Consider the following 20286-nt stretch of genomic DNA (forward strand, 5'->3'; position numbering starts at 1 on the left):
CTCATCTCAAACTTCTGTTTCATCACTTCCTCGAACTGTTTGCATAGAACATCGTTTGTCGACACAAATATGATATCATCGACATATATTTGCACGATCAGTAGATTTCCATCAACAAGTTTAGTGAAGAGTGTAAAATCGACGGTTCCTATGATAAACCCATTGTCCAGAAGATGTTGGGTCAACGTCTCATACCAGGCTCTCGGGGCCTGATGAAGACCGTATATGGCTTTATCAAGGAGATACACTTTGTCTTTGTGGATCGGTTCGACAAACCCCAATGGTTGTCCCACGTAGACTTCTTCACTGATTTTCCTGTTGAGAAATGTAGACTTGACAGTTAACTGATAGACTTTGAACCCTTTCCAAGAAGCAAACACCAGAAAGATCCGAATAGCTTCTAGCCTTGCAACTGGTGCATATACTTCGTTGTAGTCGACACCTTCTCTCTGGTTAAATACTAAAACAACAAGACTTGCTTTGTTTCTGACAATGATTCCATTCTCATCACGTTTACACTTAAACACCCATTTGGTGTTAATCTGCTTCTTATCCTAGGCAAATCAACCAGTTTCCAGACCCCGAGCTTCTCAAATTGCAATAGTTCTTCTTGCATCGCATTGACCCAGCTCTCTCCAGTCATGGCTTCTTTGTACGTTATAGGTTAGACCTGCGAATAAACACTTGAGTGAGAATTGATTTTGTTATGGAGATACACTTGAATAGAAACACTGGAGGTTTTGATCGATTTGGCGTCTCGTTTGAACTCCAGGATTTAAATCTCTTACTATGTTATCCTCATGATGGTAGGATATTGTCTTGGCACCACTTCTATAGATACTAACACTTCAGATTGGAGATTGTTTACATTCTCTTCAGCAGCAATGATGGATGGAGAGATAGCATTAATAATCTCCTCATCTGATTAACCGTCCTCATCAAACACAGGTGTAGTTTCTGACATATCATCAGGTTGAACATGATTTGGTACATTTTGAGGAACACACAGGGACTTCTGTTACACAATCTTATGATAAATGTTGTTTATATAACATTGTCAAAGTTTCATCAGAAAGAACTTCCTCAGGGAGTTTGAAATTCTCCCAAAGGCTTTCCATAATCAAATATCCTAGAATCCCCTGGTCGTTGAACGGTATGAGTATATCTTTGACAATCAACATTTTAGACCTAGACAATCTAGTGGAGGCTAATAATGTATACACGTCTAAGTGGACTAGCTTACCCCATGAAGAAACCTTCAACAGATTTGAAACCAAATTCGCCACTCGGATCAAGAATTGTGCACGTCGATCCAAACTGTTCAAGCTATTTAAGATTATGTTTCCGACGCTTTAGTAGTTCCAACACGTCTTGCCGAATTTCTTGACTATAAGCACCTGGTTGAGAGTGTAACAAGCTGCCGCTACTGCTTCCGACCAACAATTCACAGGTAACTTTGAATCAGAGAGCATAGTTCGAGCTATTTCAATCAAGGTTCAATTCTTTCGTTCAGTGACCCCGTTTTGTTGTGGAGTATAGGGTGCACTGAATTCATGAAGAATCCACCGGTCATTACAGTACTCAAGCATTTTTTTGTTCTTGAACTCCGTCCCGTTGTCACTTCTTATTCGCCGAATCTGTAAGTTGTACATATTCTCCAACTTCTTGAATAAGATCATTAGGGAATCATACGTCTCATCCTTTGATTCCAAAAACATTACCCATGAAAATCTCGAATATTCATCAGTAACCACAAGACAATAGAGTTTTGCTGTGATACTTTTGACATTCACTAGAGCAAACAGATTCATATGGAGATGTTCGAACGGTAAGTTGATGGAATTGACGCTTTTCTTCGAATGTAGTTTCTTTGTCTGTTTTCCCTTCTTATAGTCCAAGCACTCTTCATTTAACTGAAAATTTCTCAAATTCACTCCCTCTACCAAGTCTTTATGAACCAGATGGTTCATCTTCGTCACACTAATATGTCCCATCCTTCGATGCCATAAAACTGACTCCCGATCTAATGCCTTAGAGATGAAACATTGAGCAGACCCCGAAGATGTTGATGCTGTAATCACGTTCATGGCATAAAGATCATTCTCTCGAGGAGCACGTATAAGAATCCATTCTTCAGGAATATTGAAACCCGGTTTCAAAATTAAACATTCTCAGTCAGTGAAATGTGTAGAGAAAGTTTTATCACAAATTTGTGATATGCTTAGCAAATTGTTCTACAGTTCTGAAATGTAGTTGACGTTCTCAAACGTGACTTTTCCATTCGTCAACGTGCCTTCCCCAACAATTTAACCTCCTTGGTTTCCCGCAAAACCAACATACCCTCCATGAATAGATTTGACATCTTTGAGTAGGTGAAGAGTACCCGTCATGTGCCTAGAGGCTCCGCTATCCATATGTTATAATGTTGATTATAGATATCGATCTACGTCTTGTTCACGACACGAACACGTTCCTACAAGTGGTTTCAAAGCTTTCGTGCTAGATATCGGAAGAAAATAACAAGATACACTCGTTTCACGTCAATAATCGATATATTTCTCAACTCGTTAAAAAGTTCGTTTCGGATTTGTTAAAATCAAATCATATCCAAAAGCTCAGAGCCTTTTGGTGCTTGATTCTACAACTAATCACTGAATCTCATGCTTAATCGTTGCTTCTAACGCGTTCATTTTTGATTCCGAAATGTTCGTGTTGTTCGTGTGGAGTTTTGATTGATTCGGATAGAAATCAGTTGATGTTTTACGTTTAGAACTGTTTAGGATTCATCTAAGAGTGATTTCAAATCCAATTATGTGTTAAATTTGATCTTCGGTGAGATTTTCGGGTTTTCCGGCCATAATAACCGTTTTCACGGTGGTGTAACTACTTTTCCAGCGTCCTACCTGTTTTTTCCGGCGAAGATTCAGCGACAACAGAATTTTCTGGCAAGTTTAACAAAGTTTTCCAATCATAACTACCCATAACAGAAATATCCGGTGAGATTTTGGTGATTTCCGACAAGTATAACTGAAATTTGCTGCTGTTTGGTATTTAATTGAGCTGTTAATGAGCTGATAAGTGCCGAAACGGGCCAAAAACGCGCTGAAACAACTGATTTGGAGCTCATACGTGCTGAAACGGGCCAAAAACGCGCTAAAACTGTTGATTCGGAGCTGAAACGTGCTGTTTTCGTACTGAAAATGCTGTTAAACGAGATGATTTTGGTGCTGAAATTGCTGAAATGTGCGGAAACGAACCCGAAAATTGCTAAAATTGCTGAAAACATGCGTAAACGCGCTGTTTAACGTGCTGTTTGCTGTTTTAAGGCGCTGAAATTGCTGAAACGTGCTGAAAGTTGGTGAAATTGCTGAAACGTGCTGAATTTGATGAAAAAACGAGTTGAAACAAACCAGAAAGTTGCTGAAACTTGTTGTTTTGCTAATAAATGAGCCTAAACAAGTAAAAAAGTTGCTGAAATTTGTTAAATTAAGATTACAAAAATTTTCAAAATGGAATTTTCGAGTTTGCTTAATGTTGAAGCTACATCTAGAAGAAACAAAATGGAAGTTTTGAAGAAAGAATTTGTTGATTTTGATATGATGACTGGAGAATCATTTGATCGTTTAATCGAAAGATATTGCAAGCTTGTGAGCAAAATGAAACATATCGGGATTGAGAGACGAGAGTTTGAATACATTGACAGGTTGTCCGTTATACTTGCTGAAACATCACCTGAAGATTTGGGTATAAACATTTTATCAATACTATCAGACCCCAACACATACAATAGTCGGAGTCTCTCCCGATTCATCGAGAAGCTAATGATGTGTAAAGTAAATGAAGATTCTAAGAAGGTTGTGAAGGTTGATGATGAGATTGAAGTTCAAAATGACCTATCCTAAAAGTTTGAAATGATTGATCAACTTCCTAAAAAGATTGTCAAATCTGAAGAACTATCACTGCCAGAATTTGAGAACACTCCTAAGTTCGATAATAATGGTGATTCAGATTTTGATGAAGAATTGGTTTTAGAATCATGGTGTCAGTTTACTTGTGATCCTCTGAAATTGAAATTGAGGTAAATTAAAGTTGAGGATGAAATTTGAGGAAGCTGTTGTTGGAGCTAAGGGAACTGAACTTATTTTCAAGCAAGTCAGAACAGAAAGTTCAGACATATCGACTGTGAAAGTCAAAGAGGTTAAGTTATTCGAGGTACACTCTGAACCTTCTGCTCATTATCATGTTAAAATCAAATAAGAGTCTAATCATGAGTCGTTAAACATTCATAACTTTAGTCAAGTGAAAAATGTGAGTTACTTCATAAAAATTGTTTAGAAATAGATGTGGAGAATAAATTGTTAAAAATTCACAATGACTCTTAACTAAATGAGCTTAAACGTATTAAGGAAGCTTATGCTATGCTTCAAACATGTGAAAAGGCACTAGGGGAAAAGATTGGTCAAAATGAGAAAACAATTTTGATGTTAAAACAAATTGTTAATGAAAAGGTTGATTTGTAGCTTAATAGTTTCAAAGCAGCATCTCTCGTCCTGGACAATATTCTCCCCAAACTGACAGGTAAAGATGAAATATCTGTGGAAGTTGTTTATGGTTACAATAATCACGGTTTAGGGTATAAGTAAGTTACAACCCCAATTTCCCCTAAGCCAATAAAATTGGAAACATGTGTGCGTGATCGTGTTCAAGAACCTCCGGTTAGAAAGTTTGTTGACTGGAGAAGATGTTTTAACTGTAATGAAGTAGGGCATGTGTCCTTTGCTTGTCCTAATCGTTAAAAGCACGATCATGGTAACCACAAAAAATTTGTTAATAAGTTTGAATTTGTACATGGTACAACATCTGATAGCGGTAAAGAAATCCAGTCTCGAAATCGATCCAAAAAGGATTTCTTTGTTCGAAAAGAGAAATGTCCACAATGGCAGCCTCATTAACAAGAATAAACAGTTAAGCAAATTTGTGTGTGCAACACCGTCTAATTAAATATCTTTGTTTTCATGTCCTTGGACAGTGTTGCACTCACAAATAGGATCTCTAGATGTTATAGCTTAAGTCTCAAAATACGGAATACAATGAGAGTGAACACCACAAGTAAACATTAATCACATTCTTCATTAATAACTTCAAAAGATTACAGGATATGACTCTTCAGGAACTTTCTCTCTCTAGTCTCTCTCTCTCTAACAATGACCAAAAGTTTACTGATTAACGCATAAGTCTCATATTTATAGGAAACACATGAAGGCACATATGGAGCAGATCTCTTATACGGCGCATATGTAATGCGCCGCATAACATATGCGTTCCCATGGACTTATGCGCTAGAAACATACACTCTAACATACAAATGACATTTAATTCCTATAAAATCATATCTAAGACCCTAGCAATAGACATTATGCTCTAACTAACTCCCCTTGGATGTTGCTAGGTATTCGATCTTCTAACTTCAATATTTCTTCCCAAAAACTCTTTCCCGGTACTCCCTCCTCATGTCCTCCCATGAAATTTTGTTTGAGGGCTTCTGGTTTATGGGAATAGAAACTTCAATGCCCTTGTATTGAATTTTCTTCAATGAAGCAATTCTAACATTCTCTTTAATCTCCTTCTCACGCTCTTTCTCCTTCAATTCTTCCTCTTCTCCCATCTTGAACCATTTGCTCTTCCAAACTTCACTAGAATGTATCTTGTACTTGTGACAGATCTTTACAACTTTCTGGTATTGCATAGTGCGACGCATGATGTTTCTCACGTGATACTTGTATCTTGCATTTGTATAGCGTCTCTATATCCTTTTCTGAGTAGTTCACCAACCACATGGGATCCATCACATCAATCACATCCCATATTCCATCTCAGTTTAGTACAATTTGAGTTTCACCCCAGTTCTCATCGTAATACCACCATCTGAAATATACATGGAAGTCTTTTCCATCGGGTACATAGGAATCGCTTTCAGAGTTTCAGGCTGCTTGTATCTCCAAGTCTTGACAAAGTCATCCATTTCAGGAACTTTCTTCACACTAGATACATGGAGAAATGGAGTTGAGGAGTCCAACTCCTAAACCTGCTGTAACGATTCCGACGAAACCGGGTATACCCTAACCGGTAGACAATAGTTACGTTATATTTAATGTCGGGAACATGAATTACCATAGTAATTATACGTGAATATATAAGTCACCGTATTGAATATGCGATCAATCGATCGATAGTTATTGAAACCCGAACGAATCGGGGGTTCAATTATAGACGAGATATATGATATTTAGTGATGTTACGAAGTATTAAAGCATCGGGATAAGTGGATTAAAGCACAGAAAAAGAATTTCGATTTAATAGTACGTCGATGCGTTAAACGAAACCTTTAATACCAAACCGAGCAAGAGATGATCGATCAAGCCGAAAAAGATGCGCGATAATTAATGATATGATGTTTTAAGTTAATAAAAGTCATGGTTTAAGTTTTTAAAGTTTTTAAATCGGTTTTATATAAATTTCATTTTTAAGCCGAAAAACGACTGTTTTAGCTTCGTTTTAAGCCGAATTAGACATTTAACCGAAAAACGAACTGAACCAGATTATCCAAAACATTATCCGGATTAAGGGAATCCAAACATGTGGCCTAGAATGGAGAGGTGGGTCCCACCCCACCCCCCAAGAGTTCCGATCGGCTCCCATAAGCCTCATTCCCTTATTATTTTCTTTTTTCTAGCCAAACACTCAACAAGGACTAAAAACCGAGATATTTAGCAAGAGAATCAAGGTAATAATCGAGTTAATCACGTTTCCATCTTCGTTTCTTGAGTTGGTTTGCAAGAAAATGAGGTTTCAAAGATGAAAACCGATTCTTGCATGATCAAGTGATGTATACGGGTTATACAAGGGATCTTGGTCCAAGAAATGAGTTAAACGAATCAAAAACGAATTTTTACGGTTAAATCTTTCTTTTTGGAATCATAACCGAAACCATGAAAGAAATGGCTTGATCGTGAGTGTAAATTGCTTGGTATTGTGGTATGTTGTTTGTAGGCTCTGTATTTAGTGGTAGATAAGGTGGAAAGACGAGTTTGTAGCTCGTAGTGGCGGAAAACGAAAGGTATATTCGGTTATGTTCGGTTTTGGGAAATTTGGACAGATTGTTGATGCTTTAGAGTTAGGTCATGAAATTTTTCATAGGTGTTAAACACATGAAAATATGAGTTCTGTGAACCTTTGGTAATTTTTGGATAAAGGATGAATATTTGGTGAATTTAATGCTCGGTTTTGGCCAAAAATGGTGAAAAATAGTTAAATATCATGAAAAATTCTGGAAAATTGCAGAAAAGCTTTTTATATCATGTATAAGTCACACACAAAATTTGAGGTTAGTTGGAGAAGTCTAAGTAGGCTTTTCGGTTAAACGATTTCTAGGGTTTTCTTGCTCGGTTTTAGTGAAAATGGCATGTAAAAGAAGATTTTGGATCTGGAAAAATTACAAGGGACTATGTGGATGGCAGGGGACATCCAGGAAAAATTTGGGATTTTTCTAAGATCGTTTGGTATTTACGACATATTTAGTGTTTAAATGGTGTTTAAAAATAGATAAATAAATTTTAAATATAAAAATTAATTCTGGAAATATTTTTATAAAATTCCCCACTGTCAAAAAGTCATTTTTGAAAAATTTCAAGATCCGAGATTAAACGGATAATTATTTGTGCAAAAACAAACTTTTAAAGCTTAAAACGAGTAAACCGGTAAAGCTCTCTTAAGCGAGATGACTGGTGCATAAAAACCCTAAAAATGAACTATTTTCATATAACTGAGTTAAACAAGTAAAAATAAATCATCCGAAATTAATTCGGATGATTTGAGTAATTTTACCCGATTTAACAGTTTCCGGTGCACTAAAGACGGAAACGGGTCCCGCGGCCAATCGGGGCGTCTAAACCGAGCTCAAATTTCACAACTTTACTTAAACTATCAGTCAACGACTATTTTCGGGTCGTGTGTGACCAAACTCGTTTTTGAAACATAAAAACGGGTAACCGTGCTAGGCACGCAAAACGGGGAAAACAAGCTATTAGAAAATTTGACTGTTGAACTCTAAACGACATCACAATCTGAGTCCGGAGAAGTGTTTCTGGGTTAACCTTGCCCCCAGAACGGGTACAGTGCTGGGTTAACAGTGTCCCCAGATGTACCGGTTAACTTAGTTAAAGTTATACTAATAATGAGTGTATAGTAACGATCGTAGGGATCATATTACAGATTGGACGTGTTAACTGATAATGATTGTTGTTACCTGCTTGCATGTGCTAAGGTGAGTTTAACGGGCCCATTTTTCTGAATTGTTTTCAAATATTTTCCCGGGGCGGAAAGCATGTTACTATTGAAATGTTTAAGTACATACTGAACGCATGGATTTGTGTGTATTTATAAATATTTGATTGTACGGGAATCGTACGGAATGGGTACAGTACTGGGTTAACAGTGTCCCCAGATGTCTTTGGAAGTGTTACTGGGTTAACTGTGTCCCCAGATGTCTTTGGAAGTGTTACTGGGTTAACTGTGTCCCCAGATGTCTTTGGAAGTGTTTTTGGGTTAACGTTGCCCCCAGAATGAGTACAGTACTGGGTTAACAGTGTCCCCAGATAATATTATATTATGATATGGATTTATCATGGTTTACTCAAATTGTGAAACTCACCAACTATTCGTAGTTGACCCGTTTTCTCACATGCTTTTCAGGTACAACTAAGATGAAGTGATTGCTTACGTGCTAAGTGCTTGATGTGTGTAAGATTTGCGTGCGGAATGTTTGGATACATTATAATAAATAGAATTATGTATCGCATTGTATGATGTGTGTATCACCTAGACGGTAATGAAATACAAGATAATGTAATTTGAAGTCTATTAATGTATTCAGTTTTCTTTATAAACAATGTGGTTGATATCAGAGGTGTCTGTTGCATCCCGTCTACGTTTCCGCTGCGGTTACGGGGTGTTACAGAACTTGGTATCAGAGCCATTGGTTATAAAGATTTAGGATGTCTTTAAAAGATACCTAAAATATAACCACTAGCTCAAGTATTATAGGATCTGAATATCAACTAATAATTTATAGTGACGAGGTCTGGATGAACTTGGATGGACATGTGAGATATTATGGTCCGGAACATAATAACAGACTTGTCCGCACGAGGGAGTTCAGGGGAAGTCACGGGGTACATTAATAGGTAAAAATGGCAACGTATGTGTAAAGTATATAATATTATTTATACGTGCTAATGTGTATTTATATATGTACATATCTTGTGGGTACATGTATTGAGAAATAGGACCCGGATAAGGAACCGGGGGATGAAATAATAAAAGTACCGAGGATGCTGAGATTTCTAGAGCATCGGTTGATGATAAGTCTGACTTATCGGGCTATAGTTATGATTGTACCAAGTTAGATCTCCCGTTTGACATTAACCAGAAATATCTAGTAACCGTCACTCCCAACCAAAATTGATAAATCCCTTACCCTACCAATACCGGTACCGTATATTCTAATAACCCCAGATGTTCACCCGAACCGTCGACCCTCACGTACGGACGGACCCGTACCTGAACCCATTCTTATTCCATTAAGGTAAATAAATAAATAAATAAATAAGATAAAATAAAATAAAGTACAATAATAATGATAATAAATTTGAGAATAAACGAGCAGATAAAATAATATATAGAAATATATATATGTATTTCTCACTCTCAAACATATGAGACATACCACCTCCAGATCAAGAATTACCGATTTTAGCGAACCTAGAACGCCTGAGGACATTGACTGAGCAAGTGATAGAGTTTCCCATAATAGTAATTAATAATATTTGAAGGCAACCCATGTTGCGCGATTATCTTGAACCTTGCAACTCCCTATATTATCCTTACATAATCTAGACGCCTATACCCATGTGTACTCGAATAGAATGATTACCCATACACAAAGAGGTGTTGGAATCATTGTAGCATAGTTGGTTGTTCGTTCGTAGGTGGTATACCGTGTATGCCGAATATACGAATGGACACGGATATTATAACTCCGTGGTATATAATCGTTTGGTGCTCACGGTGAGCATGTATCGGTTATGTTGACATGCAGAAGGATACTGAAATCAAGCATATTAAACATTAATCTTTGTTGAGAATGACCTATATGTCAGTTGGTGACAAGGGCTATGATACATATTTAAACGTTAACCGACGTCAGGTTAAGTCCGTATGTTATTATACTTGTGGGACATATATACTAGATACTGGTATGTGTAATATGTATGATAATATTTGGTGTGTATGTGTACCTGCTGTTATGATTGAACTGGTAACGAGTTATACGGTGAGATTAGTATTGATTACTGCGTACGGGATGAGTACGGCAGAATGACATAAAAAGAGTAACTCCAATGATGGAGATTGATATGATTCAGTAGATTGCTCAAAGATAGCAGATGATGATACCGAATGTCGTATCACAGATCACTGCTAGTGTTGATGCAAATGTGATCGCAGAATTATAGATCGAGCAATCACATGATTATGAATATTTCAACTCTTAGTGTTATTACTAAGAGTGATAATGTTCCACCGAATACTATACGACTACAAGTATTAGTTATAAACTAAACATGAATAGTAGTCGTAATGAATTAGATCCGGTATGAGGGTTATGTTCGTTGGTTGTGTTAAGGAAATTATTAATAGTTTAGTGATGGTAAATGGATGAATAGATTAGCGAGTGGATAAAAAAAAATTGAAATGGTTAAGGATATTGGTAAGAGTCTAGAACATTGTGTAGTGAAATATGCTACAGATATGTTGGTAGATTATGTTGTATCGTGATGGAACACGATGGTACAAAATTATAATTAGAAAATTATTACTCAGATGATATGGTCAGAATTTAAAATTCTTGTGCTAGAGCACTTTTATTCGAGTAATTAAGTGCAGAGATTGGGAACTGAGCTATGGAAAATAGAAATGTTGTGTGCTGATCACTTAGAACACGCTAATCGTTGAAGGAATTGTCATGTCTGGTAACATGGCTAATTACTCCTGAAATCAAGCGAAGTGAGCGCTATATTGGGGACTAGCTCCATCGATAAGGAGAATAGTCAAATCTGTAAAATATACAACCTTTGGAAGGGTTGTGTCACAAGCCAGCATTGATATATTTTTCTCTATGGGAAGCGGACTGGAAGGACGTTAGGTGAGACGTCGAGTGTTAAAGAAGAGAAATGATAACGGTATAGTGCAAGATAGTCTTTTGAATAAGTAGGTATGTCCTACAACCCAGAATAATACTAAGACTAGTTCTGGTGTGAAAGCATGAACCGCATGAAGGGTCCTTCCCTAAATGTGGAAAAATATGGTTATCGGCAGGAAGAAGAATGTCGAGTGATAGTAGTCCACAGGTGTGGTAAAGATGGACGTAATGCCCTAATTGTAGAACCAATTGAAGCCATGTGAACCGGCAACCCCAACCCATTCGTGTACAACCACTCCGAACCCAACAGCTTCAATAACAATCCATCCAAAGAAATCAAATTATGCCAAACAGTTATACTTGCTATGAATATGGCAGTAAAGAACGTTTCAAGAGAAATTGCCCAAAGTTGAACCAAGGTGTCATTGGAAGAAGAACCTCATGACAAGCATCAACCTCTGATCAAGCAAGGAGCCGAGAATTAGAATAAAGTACGTCATGATCCCAAGGTGGTATTAAGTATGTTGTAGTTTTAAATCAATAGGCTTCAGTGAAATTTTTACGGTCGCCGATAGAGGTTAGTTCCTGTTCACCTCCTATCATTTGGGAAGATACCGATTAGTGAAACTATAAAACCCTATACTGTAGAATCACTAACGGTAAACCCCTAATGGTTAACTAAATTGTTCGGAATTGCCCTATTATTCTGAACGATTAACCTTTCCTTATTAACCTACGACCAGTAAAGTTAAGAAGTTGTGACGTAATAGTTAACGTGGATTGGCTAACTCAACATGAAGCTGAAATCAAATATGAAAAGAAGATGATTAGAAGCTCTCTTTTGGACGATGAAACGATTAGATACAGAGAAAAGTGTACGATATTATGTTACCACTCTAACCTCATCTTGAGATGTTATAATATTTACGACAAGAAGACGTGGTGTATTTAACAAACGCGATGGCCAAAGTATTTAAAAGAAGACATATAGATGATATCCCGATGGTACGCGAATTTCCACATGTTTTCCCAGAAGAACTCCCTGGATTACCGCTAACCCGACAGGTCGAATTCAGAATCGATTTAATACCTCAAGCTGGCCCTGTTGCTAAAGCATCTTACCGACTTGCACCAACTGAAATGCAAGAATTATTGGATAAGGGTTTTATACGATCTAGTTAGTCACCATGGGGTGCACCAGTGTTATTTGGGAAATGAAGGACGGAAGTGTTAGGATATGTATGGATTAGGGAGAATCGAATAAAGTGACGATCAAGAATAGGTATTCACTTCTTCGAAGTAAATGATCTGTTTAACCAACTGCAAGGGGGCGATTTATTTTTTATAAAAATTGATCTTAGATATAGTTATCACCAAATGAAAAATCCAAGAGGAGGACGTTGCAACAACAGCGTTTCGGACTCGCTACGGCCATTATGAATTCTTAGTTATGCATTTCGGGCTAACAAATGCGCCGGCAGCATTCATGGAACTCATGAACCGAGTCTGTAAACTTTATTTTGACAAATTTGTCATAACATTCATTGATGATATTTTGATATATTCGCAACGTAAAGAAGAGCACGAACGACGGTTAAGGAAAATTGTGGAAGTGTTAAAGCAAGAGGAGTTGTACGCGAAGTTTCGAAATGTGATTTTGAATAAAGAAGGCATAATCCCTTGGTCATGTTGTAAAGCAACAAGGATTTCACATAGATCCAAATAAGATATAAACCATTAAAATTGTGCCAAGCGCCGACTTTAAGTCTCCCCGATGGAGACGATGGTTTTGTCGCGTATTGTGACGCATCGCGTAGAGGGTTAAGATGCGTGTTGATGCAGAATAATAAGGTTATAGCCTATGCTTCCCGACAGTTAAAAGTACACGAGAAAAATTACACTACTCATGACTTAGAACTGGGAGCGGTTACCTTCGCACTTGAAATCTGGAGACATTATCTCTACGGTACGAAGTGCACCATCTTCACCGATCATAAAAGTTTGCAGCACATATTTGATCAGAAGGAACTGAATATGAGGCAACGAAGATGGGTCGAGTTGTTAAGCGATTATGACTGTGACATCCGTTATCACCCCGGCAAGGCTAACGTCGTAGCCGATGCCTTGAGTAGGAAAGATCGGGTTAAGCCATTGCGAGTGCGAGTGCTGGGGATGATAGTCCAGTCGAACCTTTCGGACCTGATTCGAGTCGCTCAACGTGAGGCGTTGAAAGAGGAACAATTGGAAAAGGAGGGACTTTACGGCAATGAGAAGAATTTCGAACAACGCGCGGACGAAATTCTCTACTTCAAAAATTGGGTTTAGATCCCGACCCTCCATGACCTTCGTGAATTAATCATGGACGAAGCGCATAAATCGAAATATTCCATACATCCGGGATCGGATTAGACTATTGATGATACGAATATCTGAAAGGATTTTATTAATGGCCGAGTTTGGAGAAAGATATGGTTACGTATGTGGGTGAATATTTAAGTTATGCAAGAGATAAGGCTGCACACCGAAAACCCTAGGGAACGCCACAACGACAGAAAAATTCGCCATTGATAGTGGGAATAAATTACAATGGATTCGGGACGCAAATTCCCAAGATATATCAAAGGCATGATGTGAATTGGGTAATCGCGGATCGATTAACCAATCCTTGCCCAATCCATGACGATTACCACAATGAATTCTCGCCCAAATTCCTAATGGTGAAATGGTATCTCGTCGTGGAGAACCATTTTTCATTATCTCAGATCGAAATAGTCATCCTACTTCCATTATTGGAAGGCGGGGAAGGAAGCATCGAGAGCTTGAAGCTTTCTATGGGTGAAGTAATTATCACCAATTTGTTAAATTGAAAATGGGCGTCAATCAAACCATAATATTTGAATTGATTCGAGAAACAACCAATCGGATTTATAATATTTGAGATAAGTTGAAAGCAGCGCGAGATTGGCAAAGGATTTATGCCAACATTCAAAGGAAACCATTGTCACCGGAAAGAGGTGACAAGGCATTTTTAAGGCATCACCTTAGAAGAGGTGATATGAGGTTTGGCAAAACCGATAATAACTCCTTAATATATTGGACCTCATGAGATTATCTCCATGATTGGTCATTTAGTTTATCGATTAAAGTACTCCAGGGGCTAAGTACTATACATGATGTTGTGCCATGTATACGGATTGAAAAGTGCCTAAGCGATGAGGCAATGAAAGTACTAGTAATGGAGGTACTCGTAGAAGACATGTTTGATATCATAAATAATTCCGTAGAGATAGTAGACGGGAAAGCTAAACAGTTTGGACACACCAAGCTTTATTGATTAAGATTAACTGGAATTCACAGCGAGGACCAGATTATACCTGGTAACGCGAGGGTGAATTCTGAAGGAAAAACCCCCCACCTTTCTCTCGGAAAGGGATAGTGGGCGTGTAAAATTTCGAGGACGAAATTTCTTAACGGGGGGAGAATGTAACGATTCCGACGAAACCCGATATACCCTAACCGGTAGACAATAGTTACGTTATATTTAATGTCGGGAACATGAATTATCATAGTAATTATACGTGAATATATAAGTCACCGTATTGAATATGCGATCAATCGATCGATAGTTATTGAAACCCGAACGAATCGGGGGTTCAATTATAGAAGAGATATATGATATTTAGTGATGTTACGAAGTATTAAAGCTTCGGGATAAGTGGATTAAAGCACAGAAAAAGAATTTCGATTTAATAGTACGTCGATGCGTTAAACGAAACCTTTAATACCAAACCGAGCAAGAGATGATCGATCAAGCCGAAAAAGATGCGCGATAATTAATGATATGATGTTTTAAGTTAATAAAAGTCGTGGTTTAAGTTTTTAAAGTTTTTAAATCGGTTTTATATAAATTTCATTTTTAAGCCGAAAAACAACCGTTTTAGCTACGTTTTAAGCCGAATTAGACATTTAACCGAAAAACGAACTGAACCAGATTATCCAAAACATTATCCGGATTACGGGAATCCAAACATGTGGCCTAGAATGGAGAGGTGGGTCCCACCCCACCCCCATGAGTTCCGATCGGCTCCCATAAGCCTCATTCCCTTATTATTTTCTTTTTTCTAGACAAACACTCAACAATCCATCAATTTTCTCAACTTCATGGACTAAAAACCGAGATATTTAGCAACAGAATCAAGGTAATAATCGAGTTAATCACGTTTCCATCTTCGTTTCTTGAGTTGGTTTGCAAGAAAATGAGGTTTCAAAGATGAAAACCGATTCTTGCGTGAACAAGTGATGTATACGGGTTATACAAGGGATCTTGGTCCAAGAAATGAGTTAAACGAATCAAAAACGAATTTTTACGGTTAAATCTTTGTTTTTGGAATCATAACCGAAACCATGAAAGAAATGGCTTGATCGTGAGTGTAACTTGCTTGGTATTGTGGTATGTTGTTTGTAGACTCTGTATTTAGTGGTAGATCAGGCGGAAAGACGAGTTTGTAGCTCGTAGTGGCGGAAAACTAAAGGTATATTCGGTTATGTTCGGTTTTGGGAAATTTGGACAGATTGTTGATGCTTTAGAGTTAGGTCATGAAATTTTACATAGGTGTTAAACAAATGAAAATATGAGTTCTGTGAATTTTTGGTAATTTTTGGATAAAGAATGAATATTTGGTGAATTTAATGCTCGGTTTTGGCCAAAAATGGTGAAAAATAGATAAATATCATGAAAAATTCTGGAAAATTGCAGAAAATCTTTTTATATCATGTATAAGTCACACAAAAAATTTGAGGTTAGTTGGAGAAGTCTAAGTAGGCTTTTCGGTTAAACGAGTTCTAGGGTTTTCTTGCTCGGTTTTAGTGAAAATGGCATGTAAAAGAAGATTTTGGTTCTGGAAAAATTACAGGGGACTATGTGGATGGCAGGGGACATCCAGGAAAAATTTGGGATTTTTCTAAGATCGTTTGGTATTTACGACATATTTAGTGTTTAAATGGTGTTTAAAAATAGATAAATAAATTTTAAATATAAAAATTAATTCTGGAAACATTTTTATAAAATTCCCCACTGTCAAAAAGTCATTTTTGCAAAATTTCAAGATCCGAGATTAAACTTATTATTATTTGTGCAAAAACAAACCTTTAAAGCTTAAAACGAGTAAACCGGTAAAGCTCGCTTAAGCGAGCTGAATGCTGTATAAAAACCCTAAAGATGAACTATTTTCATATAACTGAGTTAAACAAGTAAAAATAAATCATCCGAAATTAATTCGGATGATTTAAGTAATTTTACCCGATTTAACAGTTTCCGGTTCACTAAAGACGGAAACGGGTCCCGCGGCCAATCGGGGCGTCTAAACCGAGCTCAAATTTCACAACTTTACTTAAACTATCAGTCAACGACTATTTTCGGGTCGTGTGTGACCAAACTCATTTTTGAAACATAAAAACGGGTAACCGTGCTAGGCACGAAAAACGGGGAAAAAAACTATTAGAAAATTTGACTGTTGAACTCTAAACGACATCACAATCTGAGTCCGGAGAAGTGTTTCTGGGTTAACCTTGCCCCCAGAACGGGTACAGTGCTGGGTTAACAGTGTCCTCAGATGTACCGGTTAACTTAGTTAAAGTTATACTAATAATGAGTTTATAGTAACGATCGTAGGGATCATATTACAGATTGGACGTGTTAACTGATAATGATTGTTGTTACCTGCTTGAATGTGCTAAGGTGAGTTTCACGAGCCCCTTTTTCTGAATTGTTTTCAAATATTTTCCCGGGGCGGAAAGCATGTTACTATTGAAATGTTTAAGTACATACTGAACGCATGGATTTGCGTGTATTTATAAATATTTGATTGTACGGGAATCGAACGGAATGGGTACAGTACTGGGTTAACAGTGTCCCCAGATGTCTTTGGAAGTGTTACTGGGTTAACTGTGTCCCCAGATGTCTTTGGAAATGTTACTGGGTTAACTGTGTCCCCAGATGTCTTTGGAAGTGTTTCTGGGTTAACGTTGCCCCCAGAATGAGTACAGTACTGGGTTAACAGTGTCCCCAGATAATATTATATTATGATATGGATTTATCATCGTTTACTCAAATTGTGAAACTCACCAACTATTCGTAGTTGACCCGTTTTCTCACATGCTTTTCAGGTACAACTAAGATGAAGTGATTGCTTACGTGCTAAGTGCTTGATGTGTGTAAGATTTGCATGCGGAATGTTTGGATACATTATAATAAATAGAATTATGTATCGCATTGTATGATGTGTGTATCACCTAGACGGTAATGAAATACAAGATAATGTAATTTGAAGTATATTAATGTATTCAGTTTTCTTTATAAACAATGTGGTTGATATCTGAGGTGTCTGTTGCATCCCGTCTACGTTTCCGCTGCGGTTACGGGGTGTTACACCTGCACTTTGCTTGCCTCTTAATGAAATCCCATATTTCCTTTACCGGCCTTCTGTTGATACATGTTTTGTCCGTCTCGGTCTTTATTGATAGATAATGTAATAGTTTAATGTTATAGGAGTTATTAATGTAAATATGCCTAAGTGTAAGGCACATTCGTTACTCTGTAACAAATCTGTCACATTCGTCTTAATGTAAGTCCCATTCGTTAACCAAGATTAACGAATGGAACATAACGAATGTGGGCTATTCGCTAAAATTAAAGTATTAACGAATAAGCTTGTTTATTCGTTTAAGTAAGTGTAACGAATGACTCATTCGTTAAGTCTATCTTAACGAATGAGGTTATCTCCTATAAATACCCCCTGTAAGTTATTCTAATGTAATAGTTCTTATTATTACACATTTTCTCTCGTTACTCTGCCCGATTATCCTCTCAACACACAGTACACACACTAACGTATTCCTAGCCTAATCGTATAACGAATCAACGTGAACAGCGATGTCATCACAAGATCTAGATCCGTCTATGCTCTCTCAAGTGGTAACAGATCCTGAGATCTGATCTTCGATGCTTCTCATTGATTAATTCGTTTAAATCATCAGATATTGGATGAAATTCATGGTGAATTAGGTCTAATTATAATTCAGATAAAACAGAGTATCAGGTCTAATTGATAATTGAACTGTTTAAACTGTTTCGGACCTTTAATAAGGTATCAAGTGACTTAGTAATGGAGGTTTGAGATTGAATTGATGTTTAATTGAGGTATTGTTAGACTGGTTTGAGTTTGGAATGGTTTGGTGAATATAGAGTATGAATTTGATAGGTTTGGTAGTGGTTTGAGATTACGGACGAGCATTATTTGGTACGGAATTGATTTGCGAGTTGATTGATAGATAATTCTGGGATTCCAGACTAGGTTAGACTGAGATTTGAGGTTTTTGAAAAGTTTGAATATATGAGTTCTTATTCGTTAACTAATGAGTTCTGATTCGTTAATCGTGAACTGTTCATTCGTTAACTCACTCATTAGAAGTTAACTGCTCATTCGTTAATCCACTCCTTTCGTTAAAACCACATTCGTTACATAAACCACATTCGCTTAAAGCTCATTCGCTATTCATTCTCTATTTGAGATACTCATTCGCTATATTGCTCATACATTAAAATTCATTCATCATTTTAATGAATATCATTCATTCGTTAAAAGTTGCAATTCACATTTGTTACTGTTCCTCCATTCGTGTGAACAGTAACCATAAGGTTTTCAGTTTTTACAAGTTTAGTCATCTAAGTTTCAACAAGTGTTATCATGGCTTCTCAGAACGCCACGTTCTATGCTTTAGCTTCTCAAAATGCTCTAATGCAGCAAATGCTTAACATGGACAATGAAATTGGGAGCCACAACAAGTGTCCAAAATTGCTGAAATTATCCGATTTTGATCGGTGGGAACTGAGATTCCGTGCTCACATGGGATCCGTTCATCCAAGTAGTGTACGTTATCATGATGTTGTGTATGCTGTACCGTTGGTTGGAAGTGACAATCTCGGTTGGACTCCAAAAGAGTTCAAACATTATGAAGCACAAGAGCTGAAGGACTTCGAGAGTGAGACAAAGGCGTATTCAACTCTCACAATGGCTCTACCAAAACAAATCTTTCAATCAGTATAGCACCATAAACATTTGGGCATCATTATTCGATACCCTGAAAAGAAGAAGCCTGGGTAATACACTAGAGAGCCAGAAAACGCTTGTGAAGTTTCAATTCAGAAACTTTATCTTGATGAAGAATGAAACGGTTGAAGAGATGATAAATCGTTTTAGTCATCTAGTGGTTGAAATGGCCAGTGTTAACCTTGAGCCAACTGAGACTAACAAGATCGATACGTTAAAAAATGCATTGCCTTCATCATATTCGACTTTTCTCATTGTGTGGAAAGAAAACGGTTTCTTTTGTAACCCAGAACTTACTGCAATGCAGTTTATCAACAAAATTGAGGAAAGAGAATTTGAGTTAAAATTTCCAACGTCATTGAAGGACAATCAAAACTAGAATCCTGTAATTTATGGGGGAGCAATGCCATCAAACACTTCTTCAAGTCAATGTTCTGTCCCAATCACTGCTTTCTTCACTCAATCTCAAGATGAGATTCCTAATGTAAACAACTCACCTAATGTATGCTTTATTGCATCAAGTGCAAAATCTGAGTCTACCATCAATCCTTCAACTACATTAACAAAAGTAAACCTTCAAGAAGTCGAACAACAGTTTGCTTTTGTATGTGCTTTCACGACATCATACGAATAATTGGTGGGTAGCAAAATTGCCACTAGGGAGTTAACCGATGAAGATTATGATCAAATTGATCCTGATGATCTTGAATTGATGGATCTCAAATGGAATATGGCAATGATTGTTAGAAAAGTCAAGAAGTTGATGCAAAGAACAGGAAAAGACCTTCCAACTCTGAATAAACGAGCTGGTTTTGACAAATTGAAGGTTAAATGCTACAACTGCGGGGACTTTGGCCATTTTGCCAAAGAATGTGACAAGCCAAGAAAAGAATATTCTGGTCCATGCAATGCTGAGAGATC

This window comes from Bidens hawaiensis, unplaced genomic scaffold, assembly GCF_021521415.1.
Source record: "Bidens hawaiensis isolate Kalapana, Puna unplaced genomic scaffold, B.hawaiensis_p1.1 tig00002924_1, whole genome shotgun sequence".
Classification (NCBI taxonomy): domain Eukaryota; kingdom Viridiplantae; phylum Streptophyta; class Magnoliopsida; order Asterales; family Asteraceae; genus Bidens; species Bidens hawaiensis.